The sequence below is a fragment of the Tamandua tetradactyla genome, chromosome 8, assembly GCF_023851605.1.
Source record: "Tamandua tetradactyla isolate mTamTet1 chromosome 8, mTamTet1.pri, whole genome shotgun sequence".
NCBI lineage: Eukaryota > Metazoa > Chordata > Mammalia > Pilosa > Myrmecophagidae > Tamandua > Tamandua tetradactyla.
This window is the reverse complement of record NC_135334.1, coordinates 59,477,562-59,495,435: the sequence shown is the minus strand read 5'-3', so window position 1 is coordinate 59,495,435 and position 17,874 is coordinate 59,477,562. Positions and strand designations below refer to the sequence as shown.

Sequence of the window (17,874 nt, the reverse complement as noted above, 5' to 3'; positions counted from 1 at the left end):
TTGAGCCTTGAAATCAAGTGATCAGAGAGTAACATTGCCTTCTTTGCTTTCATTTAGCTTACAATTGCCTAATATGCTATTCTGTCTACTCTTTTGTTAGGAAGGGAACACTTTGTCATTTGGTTTTAAGTATTATTTTTGTAAACAGTATACACATAAATTTTATTTTTTTAGACCAAAATGAGAGCCTGCCTTTTCATAGGAGACTCAGTTCACTCATTATAAATTTGATAACATATATGGGGGCTTTATTTTTCTAATATTTTATATTTGTTGTTTTTATGCTTCCTTTTAGTCTTTTCTCTTTTCTGAGTTATTGCTATTATTAGATTCTTCTTCATGAGCATTTTCTTTTTTTTTTGCATGGGCAGGCACTGGGAATTGAACCCAGGTCTCCGACATCGCAGGCAAGAATTCCGCCACTGAGCCATCACTGCACCATCCCATAAACATTCCTTTTATTTCCATAATACTTTAGGAATCCTACCATATATCTCATTCTACTATGCCTTACCATTTCTAATAGTCATATTTATATTGGTGTTCTCCAAAATAACCACATTACTCCATCAACAGATTATTCTTCCTTTGTCTCTGTCCCCACCTAACTCAGTTTTCAATTATATAATTTAGAATTGGAATCTGTCTATATTTTAGCTTCTGAGAAATACCTGTTGCAAGAAATATCTGTAGCCACAGATATTTCTGATAATAAAATGCAATTTCAGCAATTCTTGCTGTTTTAAAAAAATGCCCTCAAGTTTATTAATATGACTATGAATGAATGAATGAATAATTAATTATTCATTATTACCCAATAATAATACTCCAGATGACTTACAGAAGAATTTTTTAAATTCCTTTTAAATTTTCCATCTCATCTGTCATTTTCACCCAAACATTTATTTGTTTGCCTGCCATGTTTTATGCTGTTGTTGAATTTTTATTATTTTCCCTTAACCATCCAAGATAAGTGTTAAAATTTTTACAAAGCCAATGTCACATTCTCCAGGTTATGAATTCTAAAAAAAGGAAAATCATTTGAAACATCATGCATTAAGGATGACTATATAGCAAATAAGATTATAAGTGTACAGCAATCTTTAATGACTGATGCTCGGATGATTTACCAGAATATTAGGAACTTCCCATTTTTTCTTCTTTATCATTAGATAAAAGAAAGGATGTTTGTTTAAAAATTCAAACATACTTTCAAAAGGCTTAAAATTCATATGCTCATGTCAATATCAATTATGGTTATCTATTTAAGTAAGAAAATATATAATATGCCACCTCTAGCCTTAACCACCTACGTGTATGCATTTAAAAAGTGGCTTAGAAAAAATAAAGATGAAAGGAAAAACTGGATGAAGACTACACAATGTGCAATTTATTAAGTAAAACAGTCAGAAGAAGGCAGCCTCCACTAATGAACTGTACCAAGAAATTACTTGGATTGAGAGAGCAATGGGTGGTAGAGATGTCTCAATAGCCTGGTCAGGTTCAAACTATTCATGAGGCTATTTCTAATGCATTAAGAGCATCTGGCACCACCTGATACAGAAAATGCCAATGAATGAGACAGGAAAGCTTTCAAAATTTCACACACTGCATGCTAAATGGAAAGAAAATCATACCTGTTTTACAAAATACAAAAGCAACAACAAAGAAAGAGTGGAACCCTATTTATATGTGCGCCAGTATAGGATAATCCCCATAAATAAACAATAACTCTGTTATGGATAAAATTTTTAAAAAACAGCAATTGAGGTGTGCTATTTTAGTATGGTGAAGAAATATACTTCTCTAAATTTTAATTTTTAAAATTGGCGAATGGGGACATAAGATTTTCGTTGAAAGATTTGATTTGAAGATTGTTGCTGCAACTATGGAGAATATCTTTCGGAAAGCATCCAATGCCAGGGATGTTTGTCCAGGAAATAAAGGTTAGTGTGTGATCATTACTGCATTTCAAACAATGGATGCTAGCAAAAAACTTCACAAAAGCTTCCAGGAAGGGCAAAAGGGTAGAATATAATTTTATACAATCTGCAACTTAACTTCCACAAGATTTCACATGGTCCACACAAAGCATTTTGAACTTCATCTTATTACTGAAAGGAAACAATACTGCTTTTTTTTTTTTTTTTTTTAATGATTATTGTCCTCAAACCCCAATGGGAACTGGGAACTCAGTCCTTGAGGATTCAGAGTAACAAAGTAGGAAATTTCCTCACACTCATAATTGTTTGAACTCATACAGATAATTTTAGCACTCAGTCTCAGTTCATAAATCCCTAAAATAGAAATAATGTTACAACTTCACAGGTCTTAATCTAATTGATAGGACTAAGACCTGTGAATTTGTAATATTTAGTGGGCTTGGTTGCAGGCATAGAGCTTGAAATAATTACCAGGGGCAACGCCATCTAGAGATTTCAGATCTTTATAACTCAGGTATCAGTCTGGAGTCTGACTACCAAATGAAATAGGGTAAATGAGGAAGGGAAGCCAAGATGCAACAAGAAGAGGATCAAGAATCAAAGGAAGCAAAGGCAGAAAGAGATATTTTGAAGGCAGAAAGAGGTATTGAAAGAATGTCTAAGAAATTCATTTTGTAGCATAAGGATGGCAGTGGCTTTTCCTAAAGACTTCATAGTCTAGACTTGAGCACAGGAAGTGAGCAGTTTCTGGGAAGAAGTTAAAGCAGCTGATAGGAAGACATACATACCTTTCCTGAACCTCCTTATGTTCTCTACCTTGTGAGTCCCTCTGGTGGGACTCCGGTATCAGGGCTATCATGTGGTCATGTTCATGCCTTGGAGATCGTCAACGTGCCCCCACTTCCCAGCTGAAGCAGAAATAACCATTGTAATATTACTGATAAGGATTTCCTATCTCTGCTCATCCATTCATTTGCCTGTGCTATTCATGACTTTCTTATTATCATTGCAATTCCACATGTATTAGAACATCTGTATTTCAATTAAGGCAAAAGTCTGGGCTCCAAGCTAAAATTTTAACCTCAATATGCCAGCCACTAGATAAATAAGGACAGAGGGCTCTCTTTTTATATGATATTTTCTTCTTCATTTACAAAAGAGAGAGCCTGATTCAGAATAGTGGCTGTACTTCTTCCTGTAACCTGGGCTTTGATGTTTCAGCCAGTGGCAGGCAATCAGATGATCTTTTGACCTAACCTGTCTAGCATGTTTGACCAACTGAGAGATTTTATTTCGGGCTGGCTGGACTCTTACAAACCTGTTCCAGTTGAGACAGTAGATAGAAGGTAGAGATGGAGCTCTGGGGTTGGAAACCTACTATTAACTTTTTGAACCAGCACTATCTTTTCACAAGTAGTATCCACCAATCAACCAGCCCACCCAAACACTGTCTTTAACAGTTTGCACAGATTGTCCCTAGAAAACCAATCTAGATCTGCAACCCTCCAAATAATCATTATAATAAACAGTTTGGTTAGGCTGTAGTTGACTTGATGATTAGGCTAAAAGGCAATAGGCTTGTCTTGAATTGTAGGGTTGATATCTTAAAGCAATTTTTTTATTCACTTCAGCTATTTATGTTTCTTTTTTAATTTATTATTTTTTTAGAAGAAAGAAGGCTTTGAAATATAAAGTGAGGTACTTAGAGCATTAATTCTGGAATCATCTAGAAGTCGGTTTAAAGGCTATATCTGCCATTTATTAGTTGTACAGTCTTAAGCAAATTACTTATTGCTGCCCAAGCTTCAGTTATCTTATCCATAGAATGGGAAAGAATAACAGCACCTACCTAGAAATGCTGTCACCTCTGCCTGGTATGCTCTTTACCCTGCTAGCCACAAAAGTGATCTCATTTGCTTCAGGTCTTTGTTCAAATGTTACTAAGTGAGGCCTTCTTTGATGACTCTGCTTGAATTTATACCTCCAAGCACTTCTCAATACTTTTTCCTGCTTTATTTTCCTCTTTAGCATTCATGCTGTATGTTTTATTTATTTGTTTTTGTCTTCCTCTACTAGAATTCAAGCTCTAGGGATTTCAGTTGTCTGTTCATTGTCATATCTCCAGCACTAGGCTATGCTTCAACAAATATCTGCTGGCTGAATGAATGAATGCATTAATTAAATGAGATAATGTAAGAAAAGCAATTAACATTGTAACTAGCACAATAAACAAATATAAGCTATTGATAATAATTATGAATATTATATTATTTTATTGAGTGAGGGACTACTCATGTAGAAATAAGATATTTACATTTCTATTATATGGCATAAGTGGAGAAAAGTAAATACTAATAGTAGCTAGTAACAACTTAAGAAACAAGGTACAATTTTCATTATACAAAATGAGTTCTAAATATTTCCACTCTATTTACTACCCATCAGTTCCCTTATTTAAAGAGTATGTTGTTCCTACTGTGTGTGTAGCACAACATATTTCTTCCCCAGCGAAGAATTTGTTGAAGCAGCGTCCTTTACTGTCTATATGGCTTATACAAAACAGAAATTTTATTTTTACCTCATTTTCTGGTCTGATTGTCTAGAACAGGGATTCGCAATATTTTAGAAGGATATACTGACCTACCTCATTTTCTTTAGAGCAGGGATTGCTGAACAGCCTCCAACTACTTACTTGTGATATTGCAGAACAGGATTGCAATAATGTTATCTTCATGAGGGCTTTTTTTCTGTTTGTTTACGGAGGTATATTAGAATACTACCTAGCATACGGTAAGCAATAATTTCTTAATACATGAATGACGGAAGGTGGAGTAGTGCAAACCTGTCAGCTCTTCTGGAATCTGATAGCTGCCCTTTACAGTTACAAGTTTAAAAACTGTGTTACTGTCAACAAGTCCACCTGAGCAACAGTTTGAGCATCATTCAACATGTACCAATCTCTTGCTTTTTTTCCGGCATTCAATGGCTGACCAATTATACATCACAAAATATCACTCTGCTGGGGTCTCCAGAATCCTGCTATGACAGAAAATGAGTAGGCTCTGTAATTATGCAGACCTGGGTTTAAATCCTGGTTCCACTACTTATTTCACCAACAGCTTTAAATCTCTCAGAGCCTCAGTGTCCCCATCAAAGGGTTATAGGCATTAAATAGGTGTCATATATAATGTGCTTGCACATACTAGGGGCTCAATAACATTGGTTTCCTTTACTTTTGCTACTGGATTTTTAAAAACTTAAATTGTGTTTGTAGCTAAGCTAATAGTTAGACCTATTGAAGGGAACACAGCTGAATACTGACTTAAATTTAATGGGTGGACCTTTTCCTGTGCTTTGTCATTGCTTCAACATAGATTTATCTATATGGACATGACCTCAGAAGAGTGTGATTAAAGTGCAGAAGTGTTAGTATTACATGTTGTTATTAAAAATATTTTTTGGACAATCCATCCAGAAAAAATTAATATGGATGTTATTTTAGAAGGCAATCCCATACTTCATTATATAAAATGAATATGTTATTTTTTTGGAATTTATTTAAAGACACTTGTTCATTCATGACACAAAAATAATTTGGGAAAACAACTTTAACACACTTCAAAATATATGAAAATTTTAAAATTAACTGAAACATAGGGATGGGGGAGGGAGTTTCTAAAATAAGTAAAGACATGTTCTGCTAGTTCATTAATATATACATCTGTTTGAATATATAACAGATCTGAAAATGTCAAATAATAATATGGGTCATGACTGGGTATGAGGTATAGTAGACATAATATGGTTAATGAGTCAAACAGGGTTTCCAGACACTAAATATTTATAAGCATCGTACATGAAACAAACTTCTGGGCTCTAATTTACAACCTTGCAAAGAGGAATCCAAGTCCCCTGACTCGCCTGTGAAAGACCACATTAGTATGTGTAAATATTTTTCTGAGTAGAGTCTGTACATGAATGACAAAGAGGCAAATTCAAGGGCATGAATGCTCATGGGGTATGATGATTACAGATCTCGTGATTGAGTTCATTCATTTTCTTCAGAGGAATGACCTGGGAAACCAGGCTAGCTGTCAGTCACATTTTAAGGGAAAGTATAGATCCCCATTTCATGCAAAAACAGGAGTGATATCTACTAATCATTCAGCATACTCCTGAAATACTAGATCTTGTCATTTTGAAGATCCTTGAGATATTTTATGTGAAATCACATAACCAATTTCTATCATAGTAGGGATGTGACAACATTTTAACAGAGACATATTCTACTTAGTATAATAGTAGCCACTAACTATTCATCTCTGCACTGTGTAGATGCATTCACACTGATTATTTCATTTAAGCCTCATAACAACCTTGTGAGAAAGGTATTAGTACATTTCATTTACAGATGAAGCAACTGGGGGAGGTACTGAGCTATTCAAGCAGAAGGAAGAATCACGATTCACATCCACTTGTGCTTTTGTCCATATCATGCTTCTGAATATTATACTTTATTCTAGAACCATTATACCTTCTTCCCCACCCCCCCTGAAAAAAAAACAAATAATTGCTTGAGGACAATGTTACTTTTAAGTGTTTTTAAAATAATTTTCTAATATCTCAAGAGGAATATCTCAATGAGGCAACATAAAAAAAGCTACTAACAAGAAAATTCTGTTAGGAGTTCCTATAAAATGGCAAGTATTATCCAAAAAGTACCAGGCTGAAAGAAGTCTGTGGAACCTCCTTGGACAATAGCCAATTAAGTTAGAAACTTGCCATATGGCTAGAAAACCAAAGCAGGGCCAATGTGCCTTTGCTTTAATACACCAGAGCTTTCTGATAATACAGTAAAAAACCAACCAAACAAAAAAATCAGCATTTTGGTTTGGCCAGTACACCCAGGAACACCTTAGTATTGTATGGAATTTGACAATCTATGCTTCTTACTTCCATAATATTACCGTAAAAAATAAAGGTATGTATATATTTACATAGCTCTTTCTCCCTTTTCTCTCCTTTCTCATTCTTTAAAAATCACTATGTAAAGTAATTTAAAACTTTAACCTCTGTGTGAAACCAAAGGGAGAGATGTTTAGTTGGTGCAACATTCATATTTTGGATAGTGCCTTACCTAATTTAACTTGTATGGCCAGTTTAGTTGAACACCATAAGTACGTGGAATCTTGAATAAGACATGAGATCTTGTTGGCTTGTCCAGGTTAGTGTGATGTCCCAATATATCCCTGAGTAATTTGGGCAGTGAATAAAAAAACATTTGTAAAGTCTCCTTGAGGGACTGAGGAAAAAGGAGAAAATATTCAACTTCCCATTTGGAGAATTCCTGATATTCCTTCAAGCAGTGAAGACAACAAAAATAATAGGCTGAGCCCTCAATCTTGGGGTTAAGCCCTATGAAACTTATTTCTGCAGAGGATAGGCTAAGCCTACTTATAATTATGCCTAAGAGTCACCCCCCAGAGAATGTCTTTTGTTGCTCACCTGTGGCCTCTCTAAGCCAGCTCAGCAGGTGAACTCATTGTCTTCCCCCTACATGGGACATGACTCTGAGGCGTAAAAATCTCCCTGGCAATGTGGGACAGAACTCCTGGGATGAGCAGAGCCCAGCATTATAGGATTTAGAAAATCTTCTTGACCAAAAGGGAGCAGACCGAAATGAGTCAAAATAATGTTTCAGTGGCTGAGGAATTTCAAACAGAATTGAGAGGTTATTCTGGAGGTTATTCTGGAGGTTAATTCTAAGCATTACATAGTTATCCCTTTATAGTTTATGATGTATTGAAGTGGCTAGAGAGAAGTACCTGAAAGCTGTGTTCCAGTAGCCTTAAATCTTGAAGATTGAATAATGATAAAGATTTTACAGTATGACTGTGAAAACCTTGTATCTGATGCTCCTTTTATCCAGGGTATGGACAGATGAGTAAAAAAAAAAAAAGTGGATAAAAAATAAAGAAAAAAATGAAAGTGAGGATAAGGGGTAAAATAAATTGGGTAGCTTGAAATACTAATGGTCAATGAGAAGGAGGTGCAAGGGGTATGGGATCTATGAGTTTTTTAGTTTTTCTTTTTATTTCTTTGTCTGGAGTGATGCAAATGTTCTAAAAATGATCATGGTGATGAATACACAGTTATGTGATATTGTGAGCCAACGATTGTACACCACGTATGCACTGTATGTGGGTGAAGATTTGTCAATAAAAATAATTTTTTTTAAAAAAGGGAATTTACTTATTGCAAATTTACAGTTCTAAGGCTATGAAAATGCCCAAATTAAGGCAAGCTTATAAAAATGTCCAAACTAAGACACCCAGTGAAAGATATCTTGGCTCAAGAAAGCCGATGACATTCGGGATTTTTCCTCTCAGCTGGAAAGGCACATGGTGCCATCTGCTAGCATTCTCTCCCCACTTTCATAGGGCTTCCCTGGGGGCATTTTGCTTTAGCATCTCCAAAGATTTCTGGCTGTGTGGGCTCTATTGGCTCTCTGGGCTCTGTTGGTTCTAAAGCTTTTTCCAAAATGGTTCCCTCTGGTCTAGTAAGCAAACCAACTTGAATGGGTAGAGACACATCTCCATAGAAATCATCTAATCAATGGTTACCACCCACAATTGGGTGGATCACATATCCTTGGATGCAATAAAAAAGATCCCACGCAGCAAATATTTAATGAGGATAAAAGGACATGACTTTTCTGAGGTACATAATAGCTTCAAATCAGTACAAAGGTCTTGGGCTTTAACTCCTTTTCCACCACTATCTCCTTGTATAAGTTTAGGTAGGTTGCTTAGCCTATATAAGCCTTGGTTTCCTCATCTGTAAGATGAAGATATTAATACACCTACCTCATGCACTTGTGATGAGATTTTAAAAGGTAATGTATATATAATAACAGTGATGTCCTCAACACAGGGAATGCTAAATTAATGTTAATGATGGCAGAGATGATGTTTAAAGTGGTACCACAATTAGATGTTAAATAAAAGAAAACTAGAAAATTGAAGAAAGTGCAAATTTGCGATCCATTTATCAACTTAATCTATCTAATTTTATCAATATACTATAAGATCCTTAAGGGAATCTATCACTTTTTTTTTTTTTTTTACATGATCAGGCACCGAGAAATGAACCTGGGTCTCCGGCATGGCAGGAGAGAACTCTGCCTAACTCTTTCACTGTGACCCACCAGGAATGTATCACTTTTTATTTGACTTTATCTTCAGCATGAAATACAATGCCTAAAACATGGCAGGCCCTCATTAAATAAATGTTGGGTGTATGAATTAATTAATTGTTTAATTCTCTTAGATGTCGAATTAATTTTGACAGTGCTTAGCAACTCAAAGAACAAGAACCATGCCTATGAATTTGCTCTCTTGGGAAATAATGAAAACAGTTGGGAAAGCAAGTAGGAAAGAGGAAAGACAGCTGAATCAGAGTTCCCTGACAAAACCCTGACACAACAAAAATGTGCTCTGTAACTATGTGTCCTTGTTCTGAAATCTCATCCAATTTGCAGTTTCTGAAATAGTTCTATAGGCCATCTTACTTGAAAAAAGATCATGGATTCTAATCCTATGTTAGATCAATTCTCAAAAATCTGGGTGGAATTTTCCCTGTGAAACTTACTGAGGATGAAAAGAATTGGCGATGTCTCACAGAGAGGTTAATATTAATTATATTTTTAACCAACTCTTATAACATGCTCATTTCAAATACAGTGAAGCAATACAAACAAATGTACATGATTCAAACACGGTACAAACACTTATTTCATTTCCTATTGCACCATAACATATCATGTTGTACTGTCATATCTGAATATTGTATGGTTCAAACCAGGATAGCTATTCATGACATGATAATACTTCCACAACACAATGATGTTGCCAAAAGCGCACTGCATAAGATTACCAGAGAGTGATGCTTTCTTGGGGCCTGTGAGTTGGGGGATGTCTTAATATGTGTAGCAACTCATATGTACTTCTAGCTATAAGGTTTACTCAGTACATCCTGCAGCGATTGCTTTGTCTTGTGAATTTTCATAACCATACTGTTATGGACACATTGAATCTTGTAACTGATGACTGTTTAGAAGCAAATATATAGTGCACCTCTCAGAAAGTACAGAAGTACTTAGTGCCATAACTATTTGAAGTACTATACACATGCTAACTCATTTAATCCCCATTTTTCACTCTGTTGCATCATTCCCTTCAGAGTACCAACACATTAAAAGGATTTTACAAAGTTCTAAGTACAGGGCCTGAAACCTGGTGTGCTGGTTTGAAAGGATTTATGTACTCTAGAAGAGCCATGTTTTAGTCCTAATTAATCTTATGGGAGCAACGTTTTTTTCTAATCCCTATTCAGTACTATAGCTTGGAAACTTGATTAGGTTATCTCCACGGAGATGTGACTCAATCAACGGTGGGTATTAAACTTGATTAGATGAAGATCTGCCTCCAACTATTCTACATGGGTCTTGATTAGCATTTTGGAAGAAAGCTTCTAAAAAGAATAAGCATTTTGGAGAAAGCTTCAGAATGCTGCAGAACCACAAAGCAGAGTCTACCAGCCAAAGACATTTGGAGATTAAGAAGGAAAACACTTCCCTGGGAGCTTCATGAAACAAGAGGCCTGGAGAAAAAGCCAGCAGATGCTACCATGTTTGTCATGTGCCCTCCCAGCTGAGAGAGAAAAATGTTGAACATCATCAGCCTTCTTGAACCAAGGTATCCTTCCTTAGATGCCTTACATTGAACCAAGGTATCCTTCCCTGGAAACCTTAGCAAACTAGAACACCTGGTTAGTTCATAAAGTAGGTATCACCATTATCCTTAGTTTATAGGTGAGAGAACTGAGAAGATGAAAAATATAGCCCGTGATTTCCCAGCAACTAATAGGTAGAGTTGGTTTGGCTTCTTTCCACTCTATTATACTGCCTCTCAACTCCATGGCATGCATTTTGGGGAGTTCCTTTTTATTAAGGCATTTCTAGATGCCTAATTCTATTTTCCTTTTACCTAGTATTTAGAAATTACTTCTAATTAATATTATCTTGCTAAATTAAATATATTTTCATGAAGGATTTAGAGGGTTTAAATAAACTTTTATTGGTATAATAATGGTATAGTAGCAAGGGTATAGTCAAACACAAAAAGAGCCAGACTCCTTTGAAACTTGGCAACTGATTAGATTTCCTTAACTGAAGCAAGGAGAAGGCATTTAACACGCAAATAAAAACTTCTTGATTGCTGGATTTTATATTTCCAAGTTTCTGCTCTTTCACTTTATCTGATTCACTGTCATTAATGCAATACACCAAGCATGACACTTTGACTCTTAGCATTATTTTACTCATCTTTTAAAAAAATATGAAAAAGGTATGTCAATTTCATGGAATTGTGAAGATTAAACAAGGCATCAGAGCATTTTATACAGGGGAGTGACATAATCAACTTTGCATTTAAAAAGATCACTATGGGTGCCATAAAAATAATGTGTTAGAGAGGGATAATATAAGAAATGAAAGAGATTCAGAGATAAGTGATCCCAGCAAGATGCTGATTTGTAGTAGAATGGTGGTGATTAAGTTGAGAGGAAATGAATGGATCTAAGATATATTTGGATATAGAATCAACATCTAGTGATAAATTATATGTAGAGAGTTAGGGATAGGGAAAGGGAAGCACAGATTCTCAGTCTCTGACACAAGCCTCTGAATAAATGGTCATTTACTAAGACCCAGAATAGTGAATGAAGAGCAGGTCTCAATAGGCAGAGTCCAATTAAGAATTCAGGGATAATCTTTGAGACAATCAAGGGGTTATGTCAAGAAGTCCACTGAATAAATGCATCTGAACCTCAAAAGAGATTATATATTTAAACTAGATACATATGTTTGAGAACTGTTGGCCCATTAGTAGTATTTAGGACCAGGAAAATAAAATAAGATTTCCTAGAGAAGGCACAGGCTGAAAAGAGAAAATAGGACCAAGCCCTGGAGACTCCAAACTTTGCTGTTGTTTTAAAGATTACTAATATTTATTCAAAATTTTCTCTGCACTAGGCATTATGCTAAGCACTTTACATAGATTATCTGAATTGATCCTCACAACAGACTAATTTTCTGTTTTAGTGGAAACTAAGGCTTTAAAGAGTTAATCTTTTAAGGCCACATAACTAGAAGTAGAAGAGCAGGACTGTGTACCAGTTTTGCGCTGCAACAAATGACCTGGTCTAATAGAGAAGGAGCTGGCAAAGGAGTAAGCAATGCAAGTGAATCTCTAAGAAGAGTGCTTGGTAAATAAGGTCGGGAGTAAAGTCAATGGATTGCCTATACCCTAATAAGAAATCTAGTATGTGCTATTTTCCTGTTTGTAAATGTTTTGTCACCCCGATTTTGTGGTGCTGTACCTATAATGAATTGCTAAATACATTGAAGATAGATTCAAAGTCAATTAACAATATATATGTTTCAACTTAAAAGTGGTGAGGTGTTTATTGAAGATACTTCAAAAAACAGAGATGGAAAATAACCAATCAGTCCCACTGTAAAATCACATCTCTGCCTCCACTCTTGGTATTTTCTGTTATCTAAAAACTATTTGTAGAATAATTGGACCTTTATCAAATATATTATTTTATATTTTATTTTTAATACCTGACATTAACTTAAATCCTTTTCCATTTTATTACAGTGTTCACAACAACATGACGGCTTTCATTCCCACACACAAATAGATTTCTCTAATCAGTGCCTTCTTATTAAACATTTAAGTATTCACAAGTGTAGAGCATTAAAATAATTTTTTGATAAATAACTTTGTCTTTTTTTTCCTGCATTTAAAACTATTTACTTAAAACTGACTTCCCAAAACCAGAATTACTGGACAAAAGACTTTCAGTTCATACAGAATACTGATGCACCAAATTTTAAACTTATTTTTATTCCCCAGTGCCTCTGACATAATACCATGTATAGAGTAGGTATTTTATAAACATACATAGTTTAAATGATTAAGAAAATAGGTGGGAAAACTTCACCAAATCATTATTATCTCACTGGTTTAATCTATCTCTACATTTAATAAAATTCACAAGGATGCCAACATCATTGTAACTATATAACAAAAGATCAACAATAAAATACTTTAAAAGTGAAATGAACAATACACATGTGAAATACTGTTATTTAGATTCATGGTTCTATAACTTCTGGTTTATAGAACTTGAGCAGGACAAAGGATCTTATGGATTTCTTTACAGTTCCTAGACAAAAGCTAAACAAAACATCAGAAATGACAGAAAGAATTGAATTGCTTTGAATGAAATACTTTAAAATAATTTTAAATCTAATTTTAAAATTTCTGTTTAATGAAAAATCACATGTTAAGTATTGGTTCAATATAGGATGAAAATGAATACTAAATTCTTCTAAATACTATAGTCTGATGTTGTCCTCTCACTCCAGTACCAGTTCCTCACTTTCATGAGCCATCATACATATTCATTGTTATGTAAGCTTGTAATCTCAAACTGAAAGTTCAATAAGGCAGTCATGGATTCAGAAAGTTTTTAATAACCACTGACCATACTCCAGGCATTATACTGGCAACAGTCCTAAATGGTTTACATTTTCCTAATTGTCCCTTGTTCTCTGTTCTCCTGACCTATGTACATCCTGTTGTTCTGCCCTATCTCTCTTGTATAACTAAGTAACTCTTAATTTTATTTCAAGTTTCCAGAAGAGACAACCTCTACTACAAAGCCTCCTCTTAAGCCCCAAGAATGTTAGATACCCCTCCTGTTGTGTTACTACAATTCCTGTGCCTATTCCTTATAGGATAACTGCCTGCTAACCTTGTTTCTTCCCCCAAACTATAATTGCCAGAGGATAGATGATTTACTTTTCTGATACATTAAAAAAGATTCAAATTATCTTTATAATGTATACTCTTGGGTGCTGTACCTATAAAAGTTAACTGTCTTGAGATTACCTGGTATATATGACACAATTTCTTATACATTAATATTTATTCCTCTGATTAAACTGAATGCTCCCTGGTGTCAGGGTTCTTATCTGAAGCTTCTTCTGTCACCTCCAGGGTGTTAGAACTGACTATTCATTCATTAATTGTTGAATGGCATGATTGTACCAGATATAATCACAATTACAACCACTTCTGGAATCCAGTTCACTATCTAAAATCATTGTTCAAACTCTTTTCTCTGAACCAGGGATTTGACAGCAAGGTAAACTGTACAACCCTTCAGAAGAGCGATGTGTTAATATTTTCCAAGGAGCGAAAGAAACTTATAGTTAGCAGTATCCTAAAATCGCTCTTAAAAATGTAATCTAAAAGTGAGAGACTACTATTTTCACGAAGATGTTTACAACAATTTTATTCTCTTCTTGAAAATGGATACAGGTAACTTATTTCCCACTCAAGATGTTTTCTCCTGTGGTAGAATCCTAACTGATATAAACCCTGGCCTTTCTCTGCCCATTAATTCACTTTTCCCTTGGTGGAGGGTGGAGGGAATTAAAGTGACTTATATGACTGTCAGTTTTGGCAAAAACAAAACTCAGCCTGTGTGGTCTGACTGCACCTTTCTCCCTCTTGGTAATATGTGGCCCACAGGGAACAGCTACGCTCCATTGTTCTCCAACGGTATGATCTTCATTCTCATAACTGAGAAGAGGCCTACTCCATCACTGGTTACCGCTGGAGGCAGGCAGGGAAGGAGTCTGTCTAATTCAAAGGTTTAGTTAGCAGAGCATTGGCTCTCACAATGAGCTGTCAACTCCAACCTAGTCTTAATTGGCAATAAAGGTAGTATTTTGGCTCCATCTGCCACTCCTTTGTTTTGTTTCTCAAATTGCTCAAAGCTCAGAAAGAAAAGAGGAGTGCCATTTATTGGCTCCCCTCAGAGATCAACAGATGGGAATATTCAAAAGTAGAAATAGTTTTACCGTTATGGTACTGAAACTGCAGGTGATGTTTTCCTTCTACTTTTCCAAGTTGTCGGAATTGTGCTATATAGTCTCTATTTAATAAAAAAAAGGAGGGGTGGGGTAAATGGCAAGAAAGCTAGAAAAACAAAAACAAACCGATAAAAAACATGTGCTGAGTACCAGTTTAATTACTGCACTGGCTTAAATAATTAGGCCAAACTTCAAAAGTAAAACAATGTATTAAAGCACAGAGGTTTTTCAACCAGAAATAAAAGCACATAAACATATGCCTAATTTTAATGTCAAAGAATATGAGTTTAGGTGCTCTGGATAGCCCTAGTTTCATAGAAAGGAAGAGAAAATGTTATAACTTTCTTCAAAAACTCCAGAAGTTAGGCTGTTTAGAAAAAAGGACCACTTCTCTAGAGATGTCTGCTATTTTCTACAGGATTTTAAATATCATTATCAGTAGTTGGCAGAAAAATGATTCAATATGTTACTGGAAAATATGTCCCTGAATGAAGCAAATGATAACACTGAGAAGCTTAGTCTAAACCTGGATGTGCTATTTGGCTTCCTTGTGGCTTAGGTCTGGTAGGGAGAGCCAGACTTCTATCCCAGAACTCTCGCCTCTTGCAGCTCCTCTGCTTGCACTTTAGCTCCCACAGACATCCTTTCTGCTTCTTGGAAATTTGGCAGCTTCAATTCAAAGAATCCCAAAGAGAGTTCTGAAATTTCTGCATTTTTATAATAAGAAATGTTGCTGTTTTAGAAAAGAGACCAGCAAGATGAAGACTATGTTTGTCAAATGCTTGATGTCCAGAAGTTTTTTATATTTTATCTTTTAATTTTTATTCTAGTAAAATACATATGACCTAAAATTTCCCTTTTACTGTATTTTGCTTGCCACCACCATCCATTTCTAAAAGTTTACAATCAACCTAAATAGAAACTCCGTGCAAGTGAAGCATTAACTTCCCATTCTCTACCCCCAGCCTAGCCCCTGGTAACCTATATTCTAGACTCCTTGCTTATTCTAATTAGTTCATATCAGTGAGATCATATAATATTTGTCCTTTTGTGTCTGGTTTATTTCACTCAGCATAATGTCTTCTTTGATTAGTTGTTCCAAATACTGAAGTTTTACTTGTTCCTTTGGCAAATCTTGAGACATATCTTCCTGTTTCTTAGCATGGCTTGTAATTTTTTGCTGATATCTAGGTATCTGATTATCCTGATGATTTAATTCTGAAGGTTCAATTCTCCCTCTTGCTTAGGGTTTTATTGTTGGTTGGATTTGTATTAAGGCTCTTCTTTGATGCTTGGTTCAACTTGTCCTGGACCTTTAGAACAGCCCACATTTAACTCTTCAGATTTCCTCAGTCCTTCTTTACCTGCTTCTTGCCCTGGATTTGCAGTACAATTTTTAAGATTGCATTTTTTAATGTAATACTTTAACCCCCAGGAGAAAGCTTCCTTTCCTCTGTTCCTTCTCTGAGAATCCTGATCCTTTCTATTTGTTTTTGTGCAGAATTTTCTCCCCAGCTCCTATGATTTGTTTAAATTCTCTTCCTCACTTAGTGCCCTCTTTTCCTCATAATTTTCAGTTCTGGGACCCATCCTGTCTTATAGCAGTTTAGTCCCCACCCCCACTCTCCACTTTTGTTTTTCTTTGAGGCTTTTCTGCCTCCATTTCTTACCTATTAGGATATCCCGCCCCAGGAAGCCAGATGGGGTCAATCCATAAAAGTCTGTTTTGCATTTAGGTAGCCCAGCCCACAGAAACTGGATTAAGACTGGATTGAGCGTATGTAGCTCTTGCCAACAGTTCTGTCATGGTCTCCCTTCTCCCTCCCACCCTCCCTCTCTTCTTCTCTCCCTCTCTTTCTCTGTCCCTTTTTCCCATCCGCTCTTTTTCCCTGGGAGCTCTTTTGTAGGCAGCATAACTCAGCTGCTTGTGTTTCACACTGGGTCTCTTCGGACTTTGGTCCCCATGCCTAGATATGTGTGGGGTTCTAATTTGCTGCTGTGAGTGGCTCTATAGTCTGCATTTGCAGCAGGAGGGACCTGTGCCATCCAGCCTTTGCACAACTGCGAAGCTATGTGGAACAGAGTGAGGGAGAGGAGTCCTGACTAGTAATCTGCTATGGAAATATCCTCTGTGATCCTGCAGATTATTTTTCTTTTCATTTGATTCTTTTTGTGGAGTTCTTCTCCAGGATATATTGTCCTCCAGAGTTCTAAGCAAGCTGGATTTGTACTTTTATTAACTGATTCTGAGGGGAAACTTTTCCAGGCGATAGCTTACTGATATCACCATGTTGATGACATCACCCCCTGTCTGGATCTTTGTCTCTAGATTTTAGTGGGTATCTTAGTTTCATCACTGAGTTCCTTTGACATTTCATCAGTAGGATGGACATATCCCATAATGTTTCACATAGTAAACACTTTGAAATTCAAATGCAATAAAATGCTAACAAATAAGGACCAGGGCCTTTTAGCTTTAATACTCTAAAAACTCAAATTCAAAGATCCTCACTTTATCACACCAAAGAATGATCAATTTGCATTTTCCAAGTTTAGGCATTCTTACTCTGACTTCAGAGTTTTCTGGGGTGAGATGATTTAGCCTCAATGAATCCATGGATTACCTCTTAGCTGTGTGATTTAGAATATAGTGCATTTCCTAATCTCTCTTACTGTCTGTTTTCTCATCCACAAAATGGAAACAAGGCCACTTGTGCCTCAGAGTAATTGAAAGAATAAATGAAATGATTCTATCATAGTGCTTTGTAAATGGAAATACAAAACTTTGTTAAGAAGTTATTTTAAAGAAAAAGTATCCTCCCAGTTTAACTTCAGACAGAGAAAACTAAATGAAAAACAAGAAAGCCTCATGCCAAGCTTACACATCCTAAGTACATGTCCTAGTACAATCTTATAAAA

At 35.7% G+C, this 17,874-nt stretch overlaps 1 protein-coding gene and 1 long non-coding RNA gene across 11 annotated transcripts in view; both read right to left on the bottom strand.

Annotated features, from left to right (window-relative positions):
• Positions 1-17,874, bottom strand: part of DLG2 (discs large MAGUK scaffold protein 2) — a 2,206,106-nt gene that overhangs the window by 1,564,538 nt on the left and 623,694 nt on the right. The window lies entirely within an intron of this gene.
• LOC143643426 (uncharacterized) lies at positions 1,310-7,313 on the bottom strand. Its single transcript, XR_013156271.1, has 3 exons — positions 7,081-7,313; positions 3,793-4,100; positions 1,310-2,851 (listed from the first exon to the last, which is right to left on the bottom strand). It is a non-coding gene; the product is annotated as an uncharacterized LOC143643426 (long non-coding RNA).